Source organism: Dermacentor silvarum, chromosome 10, assembly GCF_013339745.2.
Source record: "Dermacentor silvarum isolate Dsil-2018 chromosome 10, BIME_Dsil_1.4, whole genome shotgun sequence".
Taxonomy (NCBI): domain Eukaryota; kingdom Metazoa; phylum Arthropoda; class Arachnida; order Ixodida; family Ixodidae; genus Dermacentor; species Dermacentor silvarum.
Window position 1 is genome coordinate 20,491,917 of NC_051163.1, and position 27,483 is coordinate 20,519,399.

General features: G+C 45.7%; 2 long non-coding RNA genes across 2 annotated transcripts; both read right to left on the reverse strand.

The window, feature by feature from the left end:
• Positions 1-440: 440 nt before the first annotated feature.
• LOC119466066 (uncharacterized) lies at positions 441-6,004 on the reverse strand. Its single transcript, XR_005195001.2, has 3 exons — positions 5,857-6,004; positions 5,653-5,787; positions 441-677 (listed from the first exon to the last, which is right to left on the reverse strand). It is a non-coding gene; the product is annotated as an uncharacterized LOC119466066 (long non-coding RNA).
• A 12,399-nt stretch (positions 6,005-18,403) lies between these two features.
• Positions 18,404-27,273, reverse strand: LOC119465870 (uncharacterized). Its single transcript, XR_005194939.2, has 3 exons — positions 27,112-27,273; positions 21,214-21,439; positions 18,404-18,600 (listed from the first exon to the last, which is right to left on the reverse strand). It is a non-coding gene; the product is annotated as an uncharacterized LOC119465870 (long non-coding RNA).
• Positions 27,274-27,483: the final 210 nt, after the last annotated feature.

Below are 27,483 nucleotides of genomic sequence, written 5' to 3' on the forward strand. Positions count from 1 at the left end.
TTCTTCTTCTCAACTGTGCTATTTGTCCATTTAAATCTGGAGCACCATAAGCTGGGCTTTACATAAACATTTGTAAAAATTCAAAGCTACATAACGGTTACCAAGCCCACAAAATGAACCAATTTTTTGGTTAGGCAAGTTCTTTGTGCGCAATAGGTATTGTTTTTTTTTTCTCCGTAAACTCAATCTTTTCTTCACAGTTCATTGTGTTACCTTCATTCGTCCCCTGTTTTCATCAACTCTGTACTTATAGACATAAAAAGATCCATACACATTTTTGTTTATTGTGAGACCCCCTATGCAATCCATTCAGCACAAAATATTTGTAACTTTTCTTATGTGTGAATAAAACTGAAATGCTCCAAACTTAACGGAAAGTTCACCTTCTCAGGTGATCATGCTTTTCTAGATATTGTTAAGCAGGCGGATGAGTGAACCGTACCTTTAGTGCAAGGGCACGCTCCGTCGTAAGGAGGCGTGTAAACCTGTGTTGTTGCTCCTGCAGCTTCGACATCTGCTCGACAGGAAGGTACTGCAGTGTGTTCCTGAAGCGTAACATTAGAGCACCGATCTCCCATTTCACCCAGTTTTTGGCACACTGTTCCATCTTCAGGCTTGAGGCGCACACAGCACAATCCAGCACCGCACTGGTTATTGCCATCGCACGGATCGTTCACCTGATGCCCACGAGAAGCAATACATTTGGTGTGTTAGAGTGTGCGATCGCCTTTTAACGCCAACAGCAGTGAAACGCTCTATCGCTTAAAAGTGGGTATAGTGAAAGTGCAGCAACATAGAAGTCTAAATGCAAAATCGTGTGTACCAAATTCGAGCGGGTTCTTCAGAGCATAACCCACAAAAATGTACATTTTATTGCGATAGCAATTATATGGACTCTCCAAGAGCACTTTTGCCATCGCCGTCGTCGTCGCCGTGATGTTCCGTATAAAGTCCAGCGACGATAAAATCATCGCCGCTCGCCGTCCATTGTGTGTGCGAGTGAACGCGTAGCTTAATCTCGCGCAGAGGAAGGCGGCCGGAAGCGCACGCTCTTCGTCCACGCGCGAGGAACGGAGAGGAGGCGACATAGACAGGAGGGCGCGTTCTCCTTACGCGGCTGCTGCTCACGGAGCTGTCTTGAAAGCGATCTGCGACGCAGCTGAAGTTTGCGCCCGCGGCGGCGTCATCTTCAAAGCGATCTGCGATGGGCCAAAGGGCATTCGCCGAGTGCCGGTAGCTTCGTATGCGCTGCGCTTTCGACGTTGTTTAGTTCGCGTTGAAGAGAGAGCCACCGCGAAGGTCAGTTTGCTCGCTGCCGATGGCGCGATTTCTCACTCCAGCGTTTCGACGAGCTCCCGCGGTCGTCGAGCGAGATGTGTTCATGTTTACCTGTGCGCGAGTGACACTGTGCTTGTTTATTTAGTTAGTAAGCGAATATTTACAACTTTATATGGCAGATAAAACTACTATCCTTACTTCGTATAGCTGTCTACTAGTTTGCTATCGCAATCGATGCTTCGCCTTTCGGGCGAAACTGCGACTATTTTTTTTTCAATGCCAAAACTAGAGAAGACATCGCCATTACAGCTAGCCGAAAGTCAAGCAGAACTCATACTCGGCCTGACCCGAGCCCGCGTGCCTGATGGTTAATCCACACGCATACCGAGCGGTGCGCGCATCTACACTAAGATGATGTTCTCGCGTATGTTAAAGGCAATACAATACTATTGGATCAGCTCCGAACACCCGTCGTGGTTGCTTAGTGGCTATGGTGTTGGGCTGCTGAGCACGAGGTCGTGGGATCGAATCCCGGCCCCGGCGGCCGCATTTCGATGGGGGCGAAATGCGAAAGCACTCGTGTACTTAGATTTAGGTGCACGTTAAAGAACCCCAGGTGGTGAGTGAGTGAGTGAACTTTATTCGGTCCACAATAGACGCGACTCCCCTATTACGGCGTGAATCATAATCAGATCATGGTTCTGGCACGTAAAACCCCATAATGTAATCAGCTCTGAACGTGGTGCGTGCGATTCTGGCATTGACGTCAAATCCACTTTCCCGCGCACCTGCGCGGCGAATTGCTATAGGGGCGCATGTCGACTACAACGGGGCAATCTCGACGATTGTCACGGTGTAATAGGACGCCAAACAATATGAATTCAACGCTGATAAATCTCATCGCAACCTAAATCTGAACTCTGTCAATGAAATGTTTGTGCTGTGGCTAGATTTAACGACTTCCGCAATCGCTTTTGTATCATCGGCTAACCACATTGAAAATTTATCTCAAGTGAGAAATCGCCGCAGTGGGCACTGAAGTGCGCAACCTGCAGCTCGCCGAGTATGCTGGTGCTTGGTCCGATTGTTTCACAGAACGAGATGATATGGGCCCTTTCAGCAGTGAAACCGCCGCAGTAGATGATTTGCTACGGAGTTCTGCTGCTGAGCACAATGTCGTGGATTCGATTCCCGACCACGGTGGCCACATTTCAATTTGAGCGATATACGAAACACTCCTGTACTTAGATTTCGGTGTGCATTAAAAAACCCCAGACGGTCAAACTTAATCCGGAGCCCTCCACCACGGAGACTCTCATAGCCCCAGTGTTTCTTTGGGACGTTAAACCCAGTAAATCAATTATTGAATGAAATAATTAATCGCTAGGCTGTGCATTTGTTTGCCGCCTGTACGTTCACAAAATCATCCAGGTGGCTTGCAGGTCGTTGCGTTCACATTCAGAAAGAAGTTTTTTTCATGAAACCTCTTCCCCCTTGCGAACTTCCGCAGAACATATTCGCTAACTCATTATTCGTGCATGCGCTTGGTGTTATCAGTTAATTCGTTCTCACCAGATATGTCAGTCATCGGGTTACAGCTGAATTGGTACAGCGAATACCTCAATCCGCGTGCTATAGTTTTGATTCCAAGACCAGAACGATGTTTTCGAAATTCCCTTACAGGGGAACCTATATCGCTTTCCTTCGATGGGTGCTTTGTTTTTGCGCATTTCGGCAGAATTTAGTTCCATCTTCTAATTCCGTCTTAACAAAGCTCCAACACATCCTATAATTAGGACATGCCACGTCAAGCCGGTAGGTGGTGGCCATGCCGGCGGTTTAAGCAGCAACGAGAATACGAGTAACAGAGGACAGCCCTATGTATGAAGCCTTCATGCATATCCCAGCGTCCAAAACGGCACACCGAGCAGCAGCAGGCGGAAACAATATATCACAAAGACGGTGACAATAGCTGATATGTAGGAAGCAAGATTTACAAAACCACTTTTACATAAGCGCAGTATTACAACCGCCATTACCACGGCGACAATCTCACTACCAAGCCGATCACTATCGTCAGCGGCGAAAGCTCGAATATTAGTCAATTAGGAAATCTCGTATGCAAGAGAAGTTTTCTAAATGCTTGCAAGAGTTGCCGCTCCGTAGCTCAGCGGAAACCTACTCATTTCTTTATTTATTTACTTAATTTAAAACAAATATTTTTTTTTTCGTATAAGTGAAATGGAGGTCTACTGCTTCCATCTCTCCAGTTAGTCACAAATTAACCCTACCCTATCTACGAGACCGAATTCACAAAGATTTTCATTTGTAGAAGTGCTTTTCGCCGTTAGCCGACTGCTTTTGCTAATAGTATGTTCGACATCACAGTCGGCAATCACCTGCTCTTACGAACAGCTTTAGCATAAGAACATTTTTGTGAACAGAGGCCATGGCTAGATGCGCACGCACTGCCCGCGCACGGAGCGGTGTACACTCTTTTCACTCACCTCGGCCTTTTCTGACTCTAAAGCCCAAATGCGGGACCGAAAAGAGGAACGGGTAGTTCTAAAGTACGTACACTGAATATGTCAGTACAAACGTTCAGATGAGTTCAGGCTGTCTTCGCTATTGTGCTTTAAGGCTATCGTTTCAGCAGCACTTCACTGTTACTTGTGATAACAAATTACTAGGTTTTTGCGAAGTTTCGTGAAGCGCCTTGTGTCATATGTGCCTCGCAGTTACCTTACATGCGAGAATTGCAGTTGCGACAGGAAGTTATGGCAAGCGCTCGCACTGGCTCATGTCGTCGTCTCTCATACGTATTGTGTGTCTTCAGTCTAACAACGAAAAAAAAAAACTAAACAAATCAGGTAAAGACGTAAAGGTGTGTACAGATATTTCGGAAGGAAGAGCCCTCATTTCAAGAGGGCCGCTAGATGGGAGAACGAAACTGCGCCTCTACCGGCATAGGTTTCTCTAAATTGCGTAGTATAGGCGCATTGCTTGGGCAAGTTTATTAACTTGAATTTGAAGCGGCGATTGGTGATCCCGCGCAAGTGCTCCCTTGAGAAAAAGGATACGGACAAGGTAGGTTTCGCGAGAAAGCCAATTTTATTCTCCGCCTATGAATGTAACTTCAAGTTGAAGGTTGCAGTCCAAGCTTCACATTGCGAACTCTTCAGTGTACTTATCAATTTCATTGTGTTCGCCTTAATTACGAATAAATTAAGTGTTTTCGGTGAGCCTGTGGTCCTGAACTTTCTGTCGCAAGTCCTTTGTGTCATAGTTTTATGCGAACGGCATTTCGATGTTCTTTTTTCTTCGTTGTTGCAGTAACACGCAACAACGACTGGAAAGTGAGCAGCTTTCTGTAGGACCCAAATGATTGTCCCCCCTTTTTTGCGATGTCACACATATAAGTACCTATATTTGTGACTGCGGTGTGTAATTGCGATATGTACAGAGATTGACGGACTGCTACACGGACAGGGTGTGCACCTTATGGCGGCTTTTGATCAGTTTTGATTCAGGCAGCGTCAAGTTCAAGCTCTCACAAGCTCCAGCGTTTTGTCTAATCTCGCGAAACAGCGCCCGTAAATGGCCATCGAGTTAAAACGGTAAAGGAAACGGTGGACCACGGGTACTGAAACTCTCGAGCTGTCGTTCCTAAAATCGGTGCATTACAGGCTACGCTACCGGAGTACAAAAGCCATAATGTCTTTGGTACAACTGCATGTCACTTAGGAACGCGCGTCGCATGCCGGAGACAAAAGCAGTACGCCGACAAGGACAGAAAGCCTAGGGGAAGCGTCAGTTATCCATGAAATGAGTCAGTAAGACGTTGGTCGTGATGGTGGCCACTGTGATGACTTCCAAACGTCCGCATTAGATACACTTTTTTGCAGAGTTTATCTCCTGACCTAAGCACTTCACTCAACTGAAGTCAACTTGGGCCCACGAGTGTCACTGGTGGCGTTGAGCTCGCCACTGCAGGGTTTATATACAGCATGCAGTTTGTATAGTGTACTGCATCTATGTTTGTTTACAGGAGAGCGCGAGAGCAGCTCAGCCGCATATTTTTGAAGACTTCCAAACAGAAAGGACGACGCAACCGAAAGTACAGGGAGAGGGAGGGAGAAAGCATGATAATAACGGGAAAGATTAGCCTAGCTACATGCTATGCAAGACAGACTCAAGATTAGCAACGCAGACAAGAACAGCTGCTCATGTTGTTGATTATTGGTCCATGTCCCCCTTCATTCAATGTCATAGCTTCTGCACCCACGATACGATTTATTACTTAGTGACGTCGCTATGTCCAACGTTAAAGAATAACGACAGGATAAAGCTCAAGTGAAGTTAACCGGAGCTTACCTTTCCCATGTTGGCCATATTTGTCGCTTTTCCTTCCACCACTGCCGAATAAATCAGGCATAAATGCAGAGCGATTGCACTGATAGCTACCACCATACGCAAACACGCCATCTTCTTGGCCCTATGGTGCAGCACCTTTATAGTGTAAAAACGGTGCAATTCAGTAACAGGGAAACTTATAAAAAAACGGTAATACGTGCTTACTGTAATCTGTGTTTGCCGTAATCACCAACTTGCCCAAGAAGAAGTTATTTTACAATACGTGCGCGGTTGCGGCCTTCCCGTATCCTCGATAGTTCCCAACAGACTCCCTCCCAGAACATGAAAGCTGCACTGGACCGTCGGCAACGTATTTATTTCGCTATTGCGCATCTACAAAGTGCACAGCGTGGCGAAAAAAACATAGCAGGCAAAGGACAGCAAACGCGCATTTGGCAAACTAGAAAAGACGATGTCGTGGGCTTCTTTCAGCAAATAAACTGAAGGAATGAACTTTGCTTAATATACAGCGGTTGAAAGTGACGAAAAGTTCATATAGAACATGAAAGCCATATTAAGGGCACCCAGTTGTCAAATGTCAAATTAGCTTCCGCTGACGTCATTAAGTAAGCAGTGCTTCCATTATCTGCGTAAACAGGGTTTGCACCAGAACTATTATTATTATTATTATTATTATTATTATTATTATTATTATTATTATTATTATTATTATTATTATTATTATTATTATTATTATTATTATTTGATATGAAAATACATATACAATATATCAAGGTAGAAATGGGGAGGGAACCACCAGAATGGAAGCACGATACGCAAGCACTGCATAGAGTTATTAAAGCAAAGCTTTTCTTGCCTCTTCTCCCAACTTAAGTAGGGAGATAATTGCGCGCTGAAGTTTATCCGCCCACTTTCTTTTCTGCGTAGCATAGCTGCAAAGACTCCGCATGAATCTCGGCATGTATGTTGTATGTCCACTCAGGAATGATGTTCCTGCTTATGTACCTTGGGTGCAAATCAGCAGATATTGTGCGCTCCTTGTTTTTGCCTGCATGTACCACAGCTGTGGAAGTTTCGCGCTTCATCGGTTATATGACTGAATATTGAGCGTGTAAGATTTGTAAGCTTCACCATGTGTTATATACGCGGACTGCTTCTCTTGTTAAAGGGGCCCGGGCGCCTCTAGATTGAAGTAGTTTTTGTTCGGGCCTCTTCTTTTTGACCGTGGAACTAGAATGAAATGAAATGAAAGTGCTGGCACAGCATATCTCAGGATGGGGAAGGGCAATACCCCAACTACCTCCCCCCTCTCTCCCATGTCTAAGTCCGTTTCTTTAAGTCCACCTGTGCAATGGTGCGGCGAGTATATTAGCACCTTCCGAAATTGGAACCAATGCACTATGGTTGCAACATGTACATCTGATGGCACAAATTAAAGTAGGGACAGGCACTACTGTATCAGTTATAGGTCAGTCACTAACTAGCATGGGTTGTTGGTTCGGCTTCTTGCTATATCGCGAATGAGAGCAATAACATAATTTAACGTAGGCATAAATACAAATAACCTATGATCATTTCTTACATGCAAAACTACCGTACTCCTTCCGTCGGTGGGCTTATGTAGTGTTTGCTACCGAACGTCAGTAAGGCATTAGTGGTCCGTGTTTTACTCGTTAGTTGGCGAGTGACGTTGAAAAGCGGACGCCAAGAAAATATTCAATGGAAACACAATAGCTGCATTTCTGCAGAACTACCGTACACTTTCTTACTAACCGCTCACTGAAAGGTGGCGTGCCTCTTGTGACCTTAAAGGAGCTAGAAGAGGGGCAGCAGAAACACGAGAAACGCTAAAGTTGTTCACTTGGCATTTACACGTGAAAAGGTTACAGATACCCAAATACACATCCGTAAGAAATTGCGACACAGGGCTGGCCTGCCACGCATTCTTTAAGATCATACAATTTCTTCCTTGCAACGTCAACAGAAACGGCGCTAAGCAATAATATATGTTCTGTTTATTTTTGTAAGCTTATTTGAAAAAAAAACTGTCCAGCGATTACGATACTACCTAATGCGAATATTGAGCTCAGCTGTACACGCGTTTTCATTTCGCGATATACCGAGACAAAAATTTGAGACCGAAATCGCCGCACCTATACTTGCAGTGGGCCAGTGCCGTCAGCGCCTTCGCAGCGGGAGTGGCAGCGTGGGAACGCTGGCATGACGAGCGGCTGTGGAAAGAAGACGACAACCAAGGCGCGAGCAGTGACGCGAGCAGTGACGCGAGCGTGTTGGCGCGGTTACGCCGAAAGACGCTGACGAGCCAGCTCTAGAAGAAGGCGAAGAAGACGCGGCTGGAAGAAGACGATGAGCAGTAGCACGTGCGCGTTCGCGCGGTACGCCGAGTGACGGCGACGCTCAACCCACTGATCTGTACTATAGCCCCTAAAGTAGAGATCAGTGGCTCAACCCAGGAACGTGCGCCTAAAGGTTGCGCTCTAATACTATGGTGCCATTTCATCGTCTCGTGCGGCACACTGCTTTCTTCCTCATCCTTTCGTCATACTCTTCTCCTCCGTTTTCCTCCTCGCCCGCTCTTCGCTATCGCCATATTTCAACACCCGCTGTGCTCCGCGTTCGCTCTTTCATATTGCGCTGTCTTCGTTCGCTCGGTTACGAGGCACGCCGATGCTCAACGCAGGAAATGGCGCCTAAGAGCTGCGCTCTAAAGCTATTCTGCCGAGTCATGACGTCCGAAATGATCCAGACCACGTGTAGTATCCAAAAGTGGACCGAGCTGACGCCTTCAGCAGCGACGAGCCAGATGTCCTGCACCTTCTTTTGTTCTTATGTGCGCGAAATCTATCTACCAATATGGGTCTGCGTTCACAAAACAGTATTTACACTATAAGTATTCATGAGATTATATGACAGCTAATCATGGTGACGGACATATATTAGAGAGAGAGAGAAAAAAAAAGGGGTGAGAAAGGAAGGGAGTTTAACCTGAAAGGATTCTGGTTTCCTACCCTGCACTGGGGGAAGGGCAAGGGGAAATGAACATATATTAGCGAAGGTGTTTGGCGTGTGACAAACAGCATTTACCAACGAACAGCTTTTTGTGTTCCAGCCCTGCACTATAGAGCATGTTAGCATGCGCATAAGCACATTGACCTTTACGGAATACTTGACTGCTTTTTCTCTTCTCTATTCTTTCCGCCTTTCATTTCCACTTCCCCTTCACCCAGTGCAGGGTAGCAAACCAGAATCTTTTCGGGTTAACGTCCCTGCCTTTCCCACCACGTTTCTCTCTCTCTCTTGTGCGGCGTTCATTTTAAGCACAACGCGTTACATGAGTTTTTGCATTACAGGGGTGGTCTAGTCAAAGAAAAGGGCTGAATGTAAACGAGTACGCCCCATTACAGCAGAAACTAACTAGGAAGCAGCATAGTTGGTTACTGCAATAATTCCTCTTTATCACCTCTGGTTTAACTCGGAGCAACAAGGTGGTTCCACCAACCCTGCCACTCACGTTTACGTCGGCGGCAACCCGGTATTCTGCAAAGGGTAATGCATCTACGAACAACCTAAAAGCTAGTGCACTGAGGCGACTTATATCTTGCGTTAAAAAAGAAAAAGAATTTTCTCTTTCCCTCTCCCGATCATAGCGCGCGCCGCGCGCATGCTCTCCTTCTCTCTCCTTAACGTCCCAAATCAAGGCAAGATGTCCTCGGCACGGAGAGGAGGTGAAGCACACGCCACTCCGCGAGTTGGTTGCTAGGCAACGCGCCATGACGTCATCGTTCAGCGAGGTTTTTGTACACCTTCCACGTACTGATGGTCGGCTTAAACAGCGTCGCTGTTAATATCTACCATTTGGCAGGCAAAACAGCACGTGGCGTGCTTCTTGGCGCAAGCAACCCGCCAGTGAAAAAGTGCATGTAAGCTTCAGTGCTTACTGAGAAAGAGCAAACGTTTATTTGCAGTGAAGTGTAAAGGCGCCGCGCCTGAGGTTGCTGACCGTTTCGAGCTACTCTCCATTTGCGAAAGAGAAGGAAAGAAGGAAGGAAAGAAAGGTGCACTTTGTTTGCATAAAGGCAGTTCAGGCCATAGTGTATGTATATTTGCATACCTTGGGTGCAATGGCATCACGGCGTGTATGCATACCAAGTATTGGAGGCATCTTTCGGGTTTTACAAATATCTGCGAAATGGTCCTTTTCTACGTCTCTGCAAGTTGGCCGCCCTGGAAACTTCTGTGACCGCCAAGAGCTCTGGTCCACCAGACTAGGTATACTCAAGTGATGAACGCTTGATGCCGTGGTGATGACTTATTTTTTTGATCGCCATTTATTGTTCGAAGAAATTTAGTGACGTCGCGCCTCGTGTCAAAGCATTTGCGCAACAACTGTTCCAAGCCGAGGTTCGATATTTTTTCATTTCATGGCGCGCAACGTGGTGTGTAAAGCAGCCAGTGGTGGTTCAGAGCTTAACAGTCTCAGGCGCTTCTTGAGAGGAAGTAGTATTCATATTCAGCCACTGATTCAGCCGTCGCTTTTTTTAATATTAATGCAAAAGTAAGTTTGTGTGCTAGAGTTTTCGGGGGTCTGGGAAGCTTTGTGGGGCAGACATGAAAAAGGTTCATTTGGTGCGATGCCCTCCGAACAGGTTGTAGATAATCAACAATGTGTTCATTTGATCTGGATGGTGCAGCTTGATAAAAAGGCAGATTGTAAAAGCGCGACACGGCACAGAGACAATTCTTCTGATCAGAGAACAGACACTCCACAAGAGGACACTCCACAACACTCCATTCCCTTTCGGTCAGGTAGCACGGTGATCTGATAATCGGGGAGAAAAGAAAACCTGTAAATGGTTGCCATTTGAACCACTTGGCATTCACGGCCCGCTCCTGGTTGCGTTGATTGAACGGCAGTTTTATTCAGTGCCCAAACAACCTAACGAGAGACAAGCGCACAAGATGAAGTGTGCTGCAGCGTATGCTATTGGCTGAAATACGTTTATTAAGCAGTCAAATGCGAACGAATTTAACACCGGCTGTAGGTATAGCAGGTCAGTATGAACTATTTGAAAGTTAAAATAAATGTATCATTGAATTATCGGTCAAGGGAGAAATCTTACTGTGGTGAAAACGCGGGCTAATGCACGTTGCATTCGAGCTACCGGGGACACGGCTGGGTTTATTTTTTGAGAGATAAGAAAAAAAATCGAGAATCGACGTGTTCAATCTTTTTTGTTAGTTGCGACCCCACGAAGCCAAGAGAGAATGCATCAAGCCAGAGAAAGCATTGCTTTGCGTTTTAATTGAAATGCCGAAATAATTAAGCAACAGGCCATTCAAAATGGACGTCTGTCTGGTCTGGTCTGTCCTGTCCTGTCTGTTTGTCTGTCTGTCTGAAAAACTTTATTTAAAATACACGGAGGAAGCTTCAGGTGGCACAGACAGGGCCGCCTCTCATGCTCACTAGGTGGGCTCCTCATTACAGGAGCCCATTGGCGACCGCATCGGCTTGTGATCGGTCGACCAGGGCCTTCTGGCTCGCCAGGTCGGAGCAGCCGAGCCGGGCTGCCTCCCAGTCCTCCCGGTTGGGGTTTGGTTTTGGGGTGAGGTTCGGGGTTGATTGGCATGCCCACATCATGTGGAAGATGTCCGAAGACTTCTCCGCACAGTGCTGGCATTTTTGCCGCAAGTATCAGCCGGACCAACATTATCCACATAATCCGTGCCACACTTTACCAATTGAGCTACCGCACCAGCCATCCTCCCGTCCACTTTCTTGGGTATTTGTAAGTATAATAAAATCTGAAAAATGCTGTACACTCTTTGGGGCATATTTTGTTCACAAACGACAATCGCCCTCTGTCTTGCTTACGTTTCCTTTCTTGAAAACTCTGCGCTCGCTACTTTCCTGTCAAGCATGATACATACGTCACGTTGATAACGCGCATGCTGTTCCTTGACCTGGAAGTACCGGGCGCGCTGCGTTAAAAGAAAGAAATGATATGCAAGATAGATTAATATTATAGTTTGGCGACAACATAAGCTCGTCGCAGCGCCAGAGTTGTCTCTAGTATTTATTGCAGGGAAGCTCTATAGACTGACCTACGTGCGCTCAGTGCAAATGTGAAGAGGCTATAAATCACTACGTCACTACTCCCGCTTCGACGAAATACGCCAGACTCCGGTGTGCCTTGAGCATACGACAAGATCGGCCTTTTATAGAAGGGAAGGTCTTAGCAGCCTAGCCTCACTGCTTATCAACCCAGACAGTCACACGTGTTCTTCACTTCCTGAAAGAAACACGCGTGGTGCGACTGCATAAACGATATACCGGATGTTCAAAATTAAGCTTTATGGAATTTTAAAAATCGCCTGTGGCAGGTAGCATAATTCTTATCGTTGAGCTGGGTTATTCAAAGAGGCGGACATTACTAGCACGAGAAAGCGAAACACATATTCAAATAATTTAACAAATATTGACTAATGAACATCTTAGTTAATTACTTTACGACACATATTGCAATTTATGAATTGTAGCCGGTGAGTTTGCAAGACGCATCCACTTGAAATGAATTTCCAGGATGACACCAGTTTCGAGATATTAATTCTCGAAGTGTGGGACGAAAAACATGCACCTTCCAGTTACTTTCGTGTTTCAATGTATAAGACACCATTTTGGTAGAAAAGTAAGTGGAACAACAGTGCATTTCCACGACGAGTTTGATGGCGCATGTCTCCAAACTGGTGTCATTCTGGAAATTCATTCCAAGTTGATACGCGTGACAAGCTCACCGGCTACAATCCTACGCCGGCTACAATCCTTTTTCCTACGACAAAAATACTTGGACTATGGAATGATCCAGACGCGGCGTGTTCTAATATAAACGCCTTCTGCTCCTTTCTTTTTTTTTCTTCTTTGTTTATGGTATACTGGTTAATACGAGCTTATTTATGTGCTCATACATACGTAGTTTAGTGTATGTATATTCTGTTCACATTTCTCCATATATATGTCTTCATTGTGCAAATTTCTTGTCGCGTCCACTGCATTCGTCATCGGTTCAAGTACATCGATGCTAAATGCTTTTCGCTGTTGCGTGTGTGTGTTTACATGTGTGGGCGTGTGCGCGCTTTTTATCCTAACTTCATAATGTAATTTTCATCTGACTGTTTGAACATCAAACGTGGATCAAACAGCGATGGAAGGTTCCGACATTTAAAGTATATTATATCAAATAAATCAACCCAGCACCAAAATTGCATGCCCAGCTCAACTATGAAGTCACCATTCTGTTTTCTTTGCACTTTCGTAGGGATGAAAACACAATCTACCGCCATGTGTGGGTCTGGGAATGCGTCTGCGTCTAGGCCTGCATTCCGGAATGCCAACGCACCATGTGAAAATAGGGATCTTGTTTTGATCCCGCGTAGACTCGGCCGAATGATGTATTACTTCGAAGACAGTGCGTGGTACGTGCCTTCAATTTTTCTGGGAATCAAGTCATCTGTGACCTTTAAGCTATCTTGGCTAAGTTATAATCGCGGAAAAAACTTGAAGCAAGCGTGTAAAGGACATACAAGCATGAGCGCTGCCTTTCAAGCTCGCCATTTCCGTTAAGGCAAATACCATAGGCTGTCAAAAGCAGGAAGAAGTCAGTGAGTCATTGAGTTTTCTTTCTTTTTTTTTTTTTTTTTTTTAACACGAAAGTGTTCTGTGCCGGGTTTCACGACTGATTTCAGGCAACGGATGTGCGTCGGCTGCGGTGCACCCATCTAGGAGCGGTGAAGCGAAGTAGTGCATCGTGGTACTAACGAGTGCCGACAGGGTGCGCTTCAGTAGTCGCAGCGCTAGGGTGCCTCGATGCCCAGCGCCGCCGTCCAGGGTGGAGACAACCCCGCTGGCGCCGCCATATTGTGTCACACGAGCCGAGACTCAGCTACGCTTGCGTTCATAAAGTGTTACTCGCGGCGCGCTTCCAAATGCTTTGCCTTGATGAGGATTTTTTATCGGTGTCCCATCTGCATATCTTTATAACCAATAGCCGTTAACTCGTCGAAGGTCGAAGACGTAAATATATGGCGCCGGGAACATGCCCCAAGTTGCCTAATTCAATCACATTTAATATGCCGTGTGTATGTTTAAAATACGCACTATTTTTTTTTTTTTTGCGCTTCGATGCTTGGTATATAAGGTTTGCGACCCCCTGTGTGTGGAAGTTTTTCTTTTTCGCTGTTGTATTTTGGTTTACACGTCACGCCTCCTTTACCGTAGCCAGCCACTCGCGCACGGCGGTTAGTTTCCCTTGCGTTGCGCGTGCTCTTCGCGTTCGTTGCAATTATTTGACGATATCTACGCGCAATTTTTGCTTTTTTTGCCCACAAAACTGTGTGCTGACAGAATTAAGCTAGTGTAAAAATAACTGCGATGTGAAAATAAGGTTTAGTTAGTGCTGTAGAGAAAAATGTAACGTAACTTGTCTGTGTCAATCTTGCGTAGTACACACAAGAAATCAAACGATGCACAAAATACATTTACTTATAATGTCTAGTACAATCAATCATGAAAGAGATATGTACATGAAAAATTATATGTACTGTGTGGCGCCTGAAGGTTACGTTGAAAGACGACATAAAAAAAATTAATTCGCAAGGTAGGCTCGACACACAATTCGGGATAGAGAGAGTTTTTTTATTTATTTATTCATTACATGGGGGGGGGGGGGGGTTCAAGTGAGTACATCAACCTTATTACACACAATATAAATCGAAAACAAGAATGCAAACAAGAAAACGCAACCGCGGGTAATATTAATCAAGATATCCAGCCAGAATACATACATCAGCTACCATCGAATACGTCGCATCAGCCAAACACATCGATGGCGAGTACAGAACATTTCATAAATAACCATTAGAAAACTGATAACTACATTGAAAGAATAAACAACACTGCATACATATCACGTACAAAAACCGTAAATGAAACTAAGACAGTCAAATACAGATTAGCAATGTTTTTCACTTCGAAAATATAGTCCATGATGATGTAGGGCTGTTGACTTTAACAGACGGCGCCCATCCTGTCGATTTCCCTCGTACTGGTCCTCTTCAGAGTGTTTCTAAGTACAGGTAAAACAACAAAAGTGATTATTGATATGAAAAGTTGCCTTGTAAATACAAAGAACCCATTACAGTGCTTAAAAATAAGTTTTAGCAGAAGCAATGCTGTATTACCTCGCTTCACACGTTTCGAAGGAATGGACAGGCTACAACAGACACCATGCCAGAAAGCGCCGAAACATTTTGGTCCCATGATGCCCCTTAACTCTACTACACCTGGGCATACCGTGCACAGGCATTTAAAGACCGTCACAGTACCCACTACGATCGGGAATGAGCACGAATGACCATCGGCTTACGATCACCACGCTACAAATATGTACAAGTCTAAAAAATCAGCTATGTAACGTAACACCCTGAGGTCCGCAAGATATCTCCTGAGAAATCAGAGAAAATCACAATGTTTCGCTTACCACGTACAAAACAGCCGCTCTCCCCAGACGAAGCACTGCGTTCTTTAGTCCCAAATAACCAGTACCGAAAAAAGAAAAAAAAAAAAAAAGAAACAAGAGACACACACGATGTGTGCTTCCCGTGAAAAAGGAAAATAGGTGGCTTACGTGACGATTCGTAGCTAATCTAAGACTATTTCGCGGCTAAGCATCTTCGTCAGTCCTTAAAATAAGGGCACAGACTGCGCCCATCAAAACGAAAAAAGCCTATGCGACGCGCGCTCGCAAACCATACGCTACTCAGACAGCATCGGTGCAGTGCTCACTTAGTTCGTGAGCGAGGATCAGAGAATACTTTCTTATTTAAATGAAAAACACGGTGCGGTAGTCTAAACATTCTTGACACTTACCTCGCAAATGCAGGAGTTATCCGTTGCCTTCCAGTGATCGCGCTTTACTTGGGTTTCCCATCTCTTCCGTCGCTCTGGGTCCCGGGGGAAGCGAAAACAACGCAGTCCTTTACGCGTCGATCCGGCCCACTTGGGAACACAACAGCCCGTCATGTCGACACGATGCACTTGATAGCTTGTCAGTCATGCGGCTGAACACTGTCTAGCAAGTAGAAGCGTCCGCGAAGCATACGCGCGCACTGTGCCTCGAACTCAGCACCGGCACCAAGCAATCGCAACGGCTCGCTGTGACACAATATGGCGTCGCAGCGAGAAAGCGGCGGCGCGGGGGCGGTCAAAGGTTGGCACCACCCTGAACGGCGGCGCTGGCATCGATGCACCCTACGCAGCGCAGACGACTGGAAAACAGCGAATTAGGTTTTGATTTATCCTACATGCGTAATGGACAAATGGTGCAACAGAAGGTCCCTGGACTGATGTACGCAGACGACATTGTGCTACTAGCGGACAATAAAAAAGATTTACAGATACTTGCGAATATCTGTGGGAACGCAACGACAAATCTAGGCCTTAAGTTTAGCACAGAGAAATCAGGGATAATCAGGGATTATGATCTTTAATGAACACACGAGTAACTTCGTGGTGTCAATTCAACAGCAAGTAATACCCATAGTGAAGCAATATAAGTACCTCGGCGTACACATAAACGAAGGAAAGAATTACTCAAGCAACCACCAAGATAATCTGAAAATAAAGGGGAAGCGGAATGCAGCAATAATGAAACACAGAGCACTGTGGGGCCACAATAAGTATGAGGTGGTGCGTGGAATCTGGAAAGGAGTAATGGTGCCAGCGCTAACACTCGCAAATGCCATTATATGCTTAAAATCGGATATATTGGCGGGTTTGGAAGTTAACCAAAGATCAGTAGGCCGGTTGGCTTTGGGAGCACACGGTAATACGACAAATGAGGCAGTGCATGGTGACATGGGTTGGGCCTCTTTTGAAGTCAGAGAAGCACAAAGCAAAGTTAGTTTTGAAGAAAGGCTCAGGAACATGGATGAAAATAAATGGGCGGCTAAAGTGCACAAGTATCTCTACATGAAAAGCGTGGACACAGAATGGAGGAAGAGGTCAAGGAAGTTGGCAACCAAGTACAGGATAATCGAAACTGTAAATAGACAACCAGGGGTCATCAGAAAGAAAGTGAGAGAAATAGAGACCGTGAATTGGATGCAAAGAATGGAAACGAAAAGGACAATGGAGATTTACAAGAATGAGAAGAAAGAAATTAGAAGGGAAAATCTGTACGATAACACAAAGGGCAGTGCCTTGCTATTTGAGGCTCGAGCCGGTTGCCTAAGGACGAAAACATATCGGAACAAATATTCGGAACTAGATGAGACATGTGTATGCTGCAGTAAAGATCCAGAGACCACTCAGCACATCCTAATGGAATGCGACGGGATCCACCCAGCGAGAACCGTAGGTAACGTGCAACTCCCAGAAGCGCTTGGGTTTAAAGTGGAAGGAAACATAAACAGATCAACCGTAGAGATCAGCAAGAGACGATTAGAGTACTGGTGGAAAAAAAGCAGGGAAAAGATGGATACAACCTGATCTTTTAAAATCATAGGCAGCGGTACAAGCTAAATTTTTGAAAAAGAAAAATAATGAGAGGTATACAAAAATGCTAGATAAAGAACATGTATAGTATACCTGATTAAATCAAGCAGGCTAGGTGACTATTTGTCGCCGCCCCGTTTCAAAGGGGATGCCAATAAATCATCATCATCATCATCATTGCAGCGGAGGCTCCAACGCGGTGTATCGATAGGATAAAGAACCAAGTGTAAACGGCTTCGCGACTTTATAAACTCGTCATTTTCAACGAAGTACTAAGTATTAAATAATAAATTAAACATTATTAAAAGAGTCTAAGGGCAGGATTCGAACCCATGACCTCTAGTACAGAAGCCCGACATTGGAGCCATTACGTCACGGACGCAACTTTTTTTTTTTATTATTAATTACGCCACGGGCACATGCACTGTAACGCGGCTTAGAACGCCCTTATCAATTTCTCGCGGGCAAGTTAGCGTGTTGAGACAACACCACTGGCGCGTTTGAACGCCGTTCGCCAACAGTACGCCGCGCGCGAAGCAAACAAGCAACACGGTCGCCGTCCCGCAAATCGTGCGCCTTTCTCTGCAGCGAACTGTGAGTTCACGAATTAAACGTGCAACAGCTTCCGTGAAGACACGTTTCACTTTCGTGTTCTACCAATTACTATGAAAAAGGGAGCGACCATAATTTTTTTGTGTGTATGTATTTGTTGACTCTTATTGTTGTTCGCAGTTTGTATTTGCCACTCGGAGTAAAAATTGCAAACTGCATTTTTGACGCTCCTGTCCGTCCTTTCGTCCGTCTGTCCGCCCTTTTTGTCGTTTTGCATTCTCGTCAGTTCGGGTGTATCATCATCCATATCCCATACTTTTACGCCGTCTGTGTACCTCACGCCATTAGCGCTCACTTGACTGTATATATATAGGCACGACTCAAAGTCGGGGATGCATCCGGCGTGCCTTTCTTATAGAATATAATATTTCACCAGAATTATCGCCCATTTTCTGAAGCGTGTTTTCTATCTCTGCACAAAAAAGGACGGGACTGACATTTATTAATTCTTCGTATAGCTTATTTTAAATACTCCGTACTAAGCGACGCTTCACTACAGCCAGGTAAACTCTCAGCCGATATATGAAGCAATGGCTTCTGCGCACATTCTTGTGAGTGAGTGAGAAAAACTCCTGTGACTCCAAGCATTTTTATTCAACTGCAATGAAACTTATAAGTTGATATTCTCGCTGGTTAAACGATCACATGTCTTTTTTTTTTAATCTGGTTGCTCAAGTGCTCCATCGCGTATTAACCAGGCTTGACGCGGCTGTACGGTTGGCAAGTGCCGTACGTATGGAGACCGTGACGTCGATGACACGTATAGTCTGCAGAGTAAAAAAGGCGGTGCGAAAAGACTTGGTCAGGGCACAAACAAACCAGGCCTTCCTTCTCATTCGGTTCTAACGTTTGCATTCAGAATACTTCTCGTCAAAGACCAGCACGACGGAAAAATGGGTAGACTTCGGACCCATGGCATATAAAAGAGACAATGAGTTTCTTAATTCGATTCCGACATAGCAAAGTAAACAATCAATAAAACAGTTCAGACAATTTGCAACAGCCACGACAATAGTGGTACACGCCATGAATTAAACTCGTCAAGCGCCGGTGGTGCTTTAGTTAGTCCTTGTATTCAATGTTAGCACAATGCATTCCGTGTCTCGTTCTCGGTAGCGCCGTTAACATGTACGTGGCACAGGTGCAGGAATCAAATTGCCCCTAATTTGGACCTCAAAGTGTGAAACGGCAGTTCATTATTGATAGATATGATGTTACGGTAAAGAGGTTGCTCTCCCTTTATTCCCTAAGTCCTGCAAGCTGATAGCAATGGCGCTTTCGTTAAATGTAATCGATTAAGACGTACACGTTCACAGCCTGCAATTCACGAAAAAGGCAAGAAAAAGAGTAGACGCACGACGAATACCACTTCAATTTAGGATCAGACAGTAGCGGAAACAGTCTACGTAGCAAAAAAAAAAAAGAAAAAAAAAAGAAACATCCAAACCACATATATAGTTACAAGGCGCTCCTGCTAACAATGCGAAGCACGTAGCGTCCCCCGCGTACGTTTCCCGGTAAAGATTACTGTTGCGCAGGCGGCCGCGGCCGCGGCAGCTTGCGACGTGGGGAATGACCCGACTACCCTTTTATATATAAAAACCAGCGCTTAATGTAGCAGCAATCCTGGTCAAATAGTGCGCTTGTGTAGTTCAAATGCAGCGCTAATGCAGCTCCACCAACGTGAAACCTGGGGAAGTGCGAAGCAGTAATGCACCGGTGTTTCCCTTATATTAACTCACCGTTGGTTTGAACTACACAAGGACAGGATTTGAGCCGGATTGAAGCTACATTAAGCGCTGGATTCAAATTCTGCGCTTGTGCAGTTCAACTCCAGCGCTAATGCAGTTCCACTAACGTGGAACCTTGGAAATTGCGAAGCAGTGATGCGCCGGTGTTTCCCTTAAGTTATTCTTGTGCTATTCGGGCACAAGTGAGGACGAATCGAGCGCTTGTGGGGTGGTGGAGCCCCCTTCTGCACTGCTCTGGTACCAGACTGGCGTTTCGGAAGCGATTTTCACGAATTTCTGCTAATAATGCGCTTAATACTTGATTATTCCTGTCTTTTAAAAGATTCTGCATAGTGTTTGTTTTGAAGCGGCTTTCATCAATTCTGCGCTTGTTTTGACCGTGTTTTGAGATCTTGGTTTTGCGCGTGACCACGACGACGTGATGTCACATTAGCCACCGACATCCCGGTCCCCTAAAGTGCTTCTCACTTAAAACTTGATATCGGGCTATCAGCAATAACGGTGTCGTGAACACAGCGGACACGAGAAATGTGACATGACGAAAGCTACATCTATATGTAGCCTTCAGTATCTATGTGCGCGTCACTTTAGTTAGCACATGACGTCCTGAACGCCGCTTCTCACCGTGCTAGAAATAAAACATGGCGGCCAAGATGACGTCAGTGCACAATATTATCGTATGCGTATATCGTTTTTCTTTTTGACGGTGAATATCTTTACCAGCGGTTTATCACGGCTATTAATTTGTCACTTGGTGCAAGACGTGCCTGTGCCACATTTTACAGCGAAGCTATATATGGCTAGGTTCTGGCGGATCACGTCCGCGGACAAAACGACGCGTAGAACAACAATTTTTGGAGGCGAAAACTCGCGTCTCCTTCACTTAGTATTGACCAAAATTGGCATGGAAGGGTACGAATGTATGACTAACATGACTGATAGGTCATGACACCGATAACATCACATGCTCCTCAATTATGTCACGATTAACGATAATAAAATCACGTGTGGCTCATACCCGCATTGGATATGCGGGTATGCGCCAGGGATATGCCGGCATGAGCCAGGGAAAAAAGAAAGAAAGAAAGAAAGAAAAAAAGAAAGAAAGAAAAAAGAAAAAAAGAAAGAAAAAAAGAAAAAAAAGAAAGAAAGAAAGAAAGAAAGAAAGAAAGAAAGAAAGAAAGAAAAAGCAATCACGTGTGGCTCATACCGGGGCCGCTCATTTCAGCTTCGCTGGTTTACCATCTGTACGGGGTGCATGGGCGGTGATTTCTTGTTTACGCAGCTTTTCGACGTGTTAGTACCCTAAGATGGCTGCCGTGATCACGTCAATGGAAACAATCTATACGTCTTTCCGTTTTCATAATCTTTCATTTTTGCGTGCGCGCGTGGGTGCGTAGTAAATGGAAACCACTGCGTTGGTCCTAATCGCAACGGCGACGTCACTTTCCAATCGTTTTGTATTCGCACACACAGTAGCCAGTGCAAGTTAACCGCACGAAATGCAACATTTCTTTACGAAAGCTGTCGATTACGAAGAGGGGGATACTTTGTAGGATATAACCTTTATTTAGGTCACATCAACCAGGTGGGATCTTCAAAGAGAAGAAAATAAATTATACTACTCACTTGGTTGCACACAAGGGCACCGATAAAGGTAAGGGGCATAGTAGTTGTTATTCTCGTTATCTCTGGCAAGAAAATTGCTGCACCTTTCTCCGTCTACACCTCTATAGTTGCAAAATCCTTGTCTATATCGATAACCTTGTTTCACGCAACAATATTCTTTTGTTGGCTCGCAGTCAGCACTTGACTTGCAAGGCTTTCCTGCAACGTAGTCGACGGCATTCGTGTCCTGTTGGGAAAACAAACATCAACTACGTCTTAGCCATGAATCTCTACTATTCTGCATCTTTCATGCATTTGTGAAACAGGAGTGCACCAAACAAAATAGCGCAACATACCATAAGCGATGACAACCATACAGTCAAGAAAAGTTCGTATAACTAAAAGCATTGTGGATTCCCAGGAAAATTCTTACGGGGCGCACTAACATCAACATTCTAAAAAAGAAAAAAAAAATTACGCCATCTTCCCGTAGGGGAACCCTGAGTAGTATGCGAAGCAGCCATGGCGCCGACTCAAGTTCCCATTAGTTTTCAGATCGGCCTGTCGCCGCTGCCGTTTCGTGGCAGCGGCTCGAGCCCTCTTCTCCGCGGCGCTGTCCACGGCGCTGACGCTGGCGCTGACGCTGGCGTTGACGCTGGCGTTGACGCTGGCGTTGACGCTGGCGTTGACGCTGGCGTTGACGCTGGCGCTGTTCGTGGCACTCATCGCGGCGTTGCGGGAGGAGAATGACAGGACGAAGTGAATGATGATGAGTGGGCGAAGCAACGGGGGATCATTCGGGCAAAACGCCGGAAGCGTTCTCCGGAAGCCGGAAGCTGGCTTCCGGAACCGGAATCGGAACCGGAAGTGGACGCCGCACGGCGGAGGGAGGGAGTGACATAGCCCCGAGCATAAGATGCATCGCATCTAAAAATTACAAACATGGTACATACTCATTGAACAAGTGACGCCAGTATAAAAGAGTGAAGGTTGGTTTTGTAGCTGGTAGATATGGCTGTTGTGCTGTTAGATCTGTTGATAATTTATTCCCTAGCTGGGATGCGGCATGCGAGAATGTAAGTGATCCGTAATTAGTGCGAAATTTTGGAGCAGTTAGCGTTTTCGAGGTGACTGATCCTAATGGGTATGTGGTATTTTGATAATTAATTTTTACAGAAGGACGTAGTAAGATTTTGTTCATGATTTTGCAAAGCAAAATGATAACGTGGTAATCAATACAATGTTTCACGGGTATCAAGTAAGTGGCATGCGAATGTGATTGAGCTCGGTCTTTTTAGGTATAGAGACTAGCTCGAAGCGCTGTATATTGTGCTGCAATAATTGCCAAATAAAGTGTTGGGGTACGTGAGTCCGGACATGATAATAGCATACGTAATATGCAAATGTATAAAACTGGCATAAAAAGTACGGCGTGTGCTCACAGGAAAAATTTAACGTAGTTTATACAGTATTGGGAGTTTCTTATAGATTGTTAGTGTAGTTTCATGATATGTTTATGCCACTTTAGTTGACTGTCGAGGTAGACGCCTGAAAATTTCGCCTCGTTAACTCTTTTTAAGGAGAGTTGTTGAAGTTTAATGATTTAGTGTTCATTAGTCAGGTGTTTTTTGCCGTGAAAACTATATAGTTACTTTTCTTTGTGTTTGTGAGAAGCCGGGTTGAAGCCGGTTAGATAGTTTTAGCAGGACGACATTACTTTTTTTTTTGTACAGATATCTTTCCGTACCAGCTGTCAGGAAAATATTGGTATCGTAAGCGTATAAAATGCAGTCTTCTGAGAGATAGTCGGGTAAATTGTCGATGTATGCCAGAAAAAGAAAAGGGCTATAATATGGATCCCTGGGGAAGTCGGCTGTTATCATTTCAGATGACGACATATTGTTAACCACAACATACTTCTGCCGGTCTCTCAAATATGTACGAATTAGGCTCAAGGCTGCTCCACGAATACCATACCTTTCAATTTGTTTTAGTAATATGTCGTGGTTCAGAAGATAAAAAGCCTTGGTTAGGTCCATGAAAATATCCGTGGTTAATAATTTTGTTTCTAATGTCAGGGGGTTTAGTTATAAAGCAGTTAGGGCTACGCAACAGCCTGGCTCGAGAGCGTCGGTCGCTGTCCCAAGCTCTCCGGGCTGCCGGACTTCGTCATCCTCTCTCAATGGCTGCGGACTCTCTTCCCCACTACATTGGCCCCGGCGGCGAAGAGGAGCCATCCAGGTGACTCAAGGTGAGGCAAGCACCAGAGGGTCATAGTAGGGCTTTAAGCGGCTCACGTGGACTGTTTCACGACCGCGGCAGCGTCTGTCGGTGGGAGGTGTCACAGGCTCGACGACGTAGTTCACCGGCGATGTGCATTCAACGATCCGGCAGGGACCGTGATATGTCGCTGCAAACTTGCGGGAGAGACCAGGGGTGGGGCATGGAATTGAAAGCCACACGAACGAGCCAACAGGGAAGGTAGGGCTAGGTTCAGCCGGGTCAAGGCGCTCTTTTTGAAGATCTTAATTGTGTCACTGATGTAAATGAGCGTGCAAGTTGGTGGCACTCCACGGCACATTGAGCAAGTTCTGAGGCTGGCCGGTATTCGGATGCATCCGGCCGGCATGGAAGTATAGTATCCAGTGTGGAAGAGGATGACGAAGTCCAACAGAATTGGCTCAAGAGCGTCGGTCGCTGTCTCGCGCTCTTCGGGCTGCTGGACTTCGTCATACTCTCTCAATGGCTGCGGACTCTTCCCCACTGCACTAAGTTTATTTTAGTTTTTTCCAGAATGTTAATTAACGCTGTGTCAGTCGACTTTCCTTTTATATATCCGTATTGCTCTTTATCATAAACGTGCGCTGCGAAAAACGTACCTAACCGAGCTAGCTTCTCAAGAACCTTAGAAAATGGGGACAATACGGACATTGGTCGGTAATTGGACATATTCATCTTATCCCTTTTCTTGAACACTGGCACAACCTTGGAAATTTTAGTAGCACCTAAATTCCCACTGGCTGCGACGCCACGTCACTAGTGTCCCTCTCGTGCTCGTGACGCTCGCTCGCGCTTGCTGGCTTGGCCCTCGACGGAGCGGAGCGGGCGAAAGTGAACACCTGCTGCCCCTTAGCGCACTAGGTGTAGGGGAGAGGGTATCGCCGCGACGCCACGTCACCAGGCGTGCCTCGACGGATCAGATAAGGCGACGGGACGCCGAGGGGCGTCGCGTTGGTGCCCCGTTGGTGTCCGCTGCAGCTTCCTCGGTCTCTCGTTGCGCAGGATGCCGGTGGCATGCGGCGTCCTTGATTTCTCGTCAATATAATCCAAATTATTCCGGTCTACAGCCAACATGCTAACGTATAAATGTAAAAAGAAAATCGCTCGCACCAATGTATTCGTAAAACTCGAAACAGCATAAACCTCGAAGGACCGCTCAGCGGCGTTCATTTGGACATTGATGCTTTCGCATTCACAACTCATAAGAGGTGCTTAGGTATCCCCGGATTTTTTTTTTTCATCAGCCTAGTTTACTATTTCACAATCTGCATGACCGGCCCACCTTACTCGGCAAGAAGCCGACTGAGCAGAAGCGCTAAATACCTGGGAAAGAGGGCACATAAAGTTTCGCTTTAATGAGGGATATGGTAAATACTGGAAGTGAGCTTTTGCACATTGTTAAAAGGGCCCTCGAACAATTTTCGAGCCACGATATTTCTGTTGCTGGTTGCGTAGACTAATGGCACGTACACACTAGCGGCAAAACGCGCGCGGCGCGCCGCCGGCGGCAAAACGCAGCAGCGGCAGGGCGGCCACACCAACCGGCGGCGCGACGCTGCTGTAATCACGTGACAGACTAGACTCCTCTCCCCTTCTCGAACTATCCGGGAGCTCACGCGTGCAGAGGATAGTGCGAAACGAGAAACAAGCGGTCGGGCGGGTCCGCATGGCACCAGTTTCCCGCGCGCACGTCACGGAAGCGGGCCGCTCTCATTGGTCTCCTTCACCCGCGGCACGCGGCAAACCGCAAGAAATCGGTCCAGGAGCGATCCCTGCCGCGGCAACAAAAACCCGTTTCGCGGCTGCTTTCGCGGCGCCCGTCTTGCCGCCGGCGGCGCGCCGCGCGCGTTTTTCCGCTAGTGTGTACGTGGCATAACGGTGCTTCTAGCGTAGGTCACGGCAGCGATATCAAAATATATACAATTTTAATCACGCAAACGAATCACTACACCGCTTCCGATCGCATCATCACCCAGTGGCGTTTGGAACTCGTTGCGTCGTGATTGGTTGAAAACTAAAGTTACAGATAACCACTGCAATCTCGCGCGCCCCTGCTTTATTTACACTTCTGGGGCTACTTCTGTCATCTTGCGTGGGTCAAGGTATAAATGCGTGCAAATGAACTTGATGAATTTCACATATTTCATACTATATGCGCTTGAAGGTGTATTTGTATTTCGAACTTTCTCATTCCTGACCGTTTAAGGATTGATTTACACAAACACTGACTTCAAGAAATGCTGTAATGAAACATCATATCTAAAGGTAATTTCAAAGGCAACGCTTCGGATACGTAAGCCAGGTAGGTGCTTCGATGTTGTCCTACTGAATGATAGAAATAGACAATATGACTTCGTTCACAAGTTCACCACAATGCGGCCTCCACCGTAATAACACAGAAATGAAACTAAAATAAACATGGTGCAACAAGATTGCCTGAATCAAACCTATTCAAAGCATTAATAAATCACCAGCCATTCCCCTGTCGAGAAAATGGGAGTAAGCGAAGCTTGTGTTTGTATCTGACCTTCGTGGTGATATTCTCTCTCTCTCTCTCTTTCTTTCTTTGTTTCTCTGACCTTCGGGGTGATTTCCTTTCTTTCTCTCTTCCTCTCTCTATATCCATCTTTGTTTTTCTCTCTCTTTCTCTCTTTCTTTCTCTGCCCTTCGTGGTGATTTTCTCTCTTTCTTTCTTTCTCTCTCTCTTCCTCTCTTTCTGTTTCGTTCCTGGTATGTGCCAATGAGCTTGGACCCTTTCTACACTATATCCAGGATCGGCGATAGGCGATCGATGATTTCTGCCGTAATTTTACCTGCCGCGGTGGCGTAGTGACTTAGGTGTTGCGCTGCTAAGCCCGAGGTCACGGGATCGAATCCCGGTTGCGGCGGCCGCATTTCGATGGGGGTGAAATGGAAAAACGCCCGTGCACGTTAAAGAACCCCAGATTGTCAAAATTAACCCTGGAGTCCCTCACTACGGCGTGCCTCATAAGCATACCACGGTGTTGGCACGTAAAACCCGAGAATTTAGTTTTTAATTCTGCCGTAATTTTTACAGGTAGCTGTACGGTTAGGTTAGGTTAGGTTAGGTTAGGTACGATACGACGGCGACACCGTGATTGTACTTGGAAAGTATAACATGTGCTACGATAAAATAAAAAGGAAATACAGCCACGTTGTAGTGATGGTGAACTACCATAATGGCACAATACAAGTCACCAAACTAACTGTTTATTGGGCGAACTTGTTCCCAGCAACACAGGTAACACTCAGCCCAACTACAGCGGCACACCGTAGTGGCTCGTCGAAGACTGATTTGCGTATCAGAAGCGTCGGCTATTTAGACACGACTCAGTCAACCTTCCAGCGTAATTGCAGGTGCTCGCATAAGTTCTAGAATGTACACCAGTCTCGCGCACGCAGTCGGATTACACAAGGCTCAGTAACAACATAAACAACACATAGGACTAGCGATTACATTCAAGAAATTTCCGATACAAAAAGGCACGTCTAGCGCTGGGCGATAGTTTTGAGCAATTGTTAGCCTGTAAAAGATGGTTATCGGGATATATAAATACGTACACGTGGCAATACGAATATAAAAACGACATTAGATTAACGACGCCAGTTCATACTCACAAAACCCCAGTCGAGGTCTGAAGAGGCATGGCTGGTTATAAAAATTAGTAGAAGCGTCGTGGTGATGATCTTCCCTTTCCGTAACATCTCATCAGCATGGCCTCTCATGGGAGTGTGGTCCAGAGAAATCGAATCAGAAAAGTGTGGACTTATCTCGGTATATATATATGTACGATGTCTTGCCTATATACAAACGGTTAGTGCGGACATTGCAGGCTCAGTATTATGTGCAATAAGAGCGTTGGCAGGGCATTGTTAATTCTGCGCAAACTATTATGATATATGACTACAGTTAGGCATTCAGCTTCACTTGAAATCTGTGCTTCCAGGTGTTTTCGAAAACTCGCGCGTGAACGAAGAAAAACACCCAGG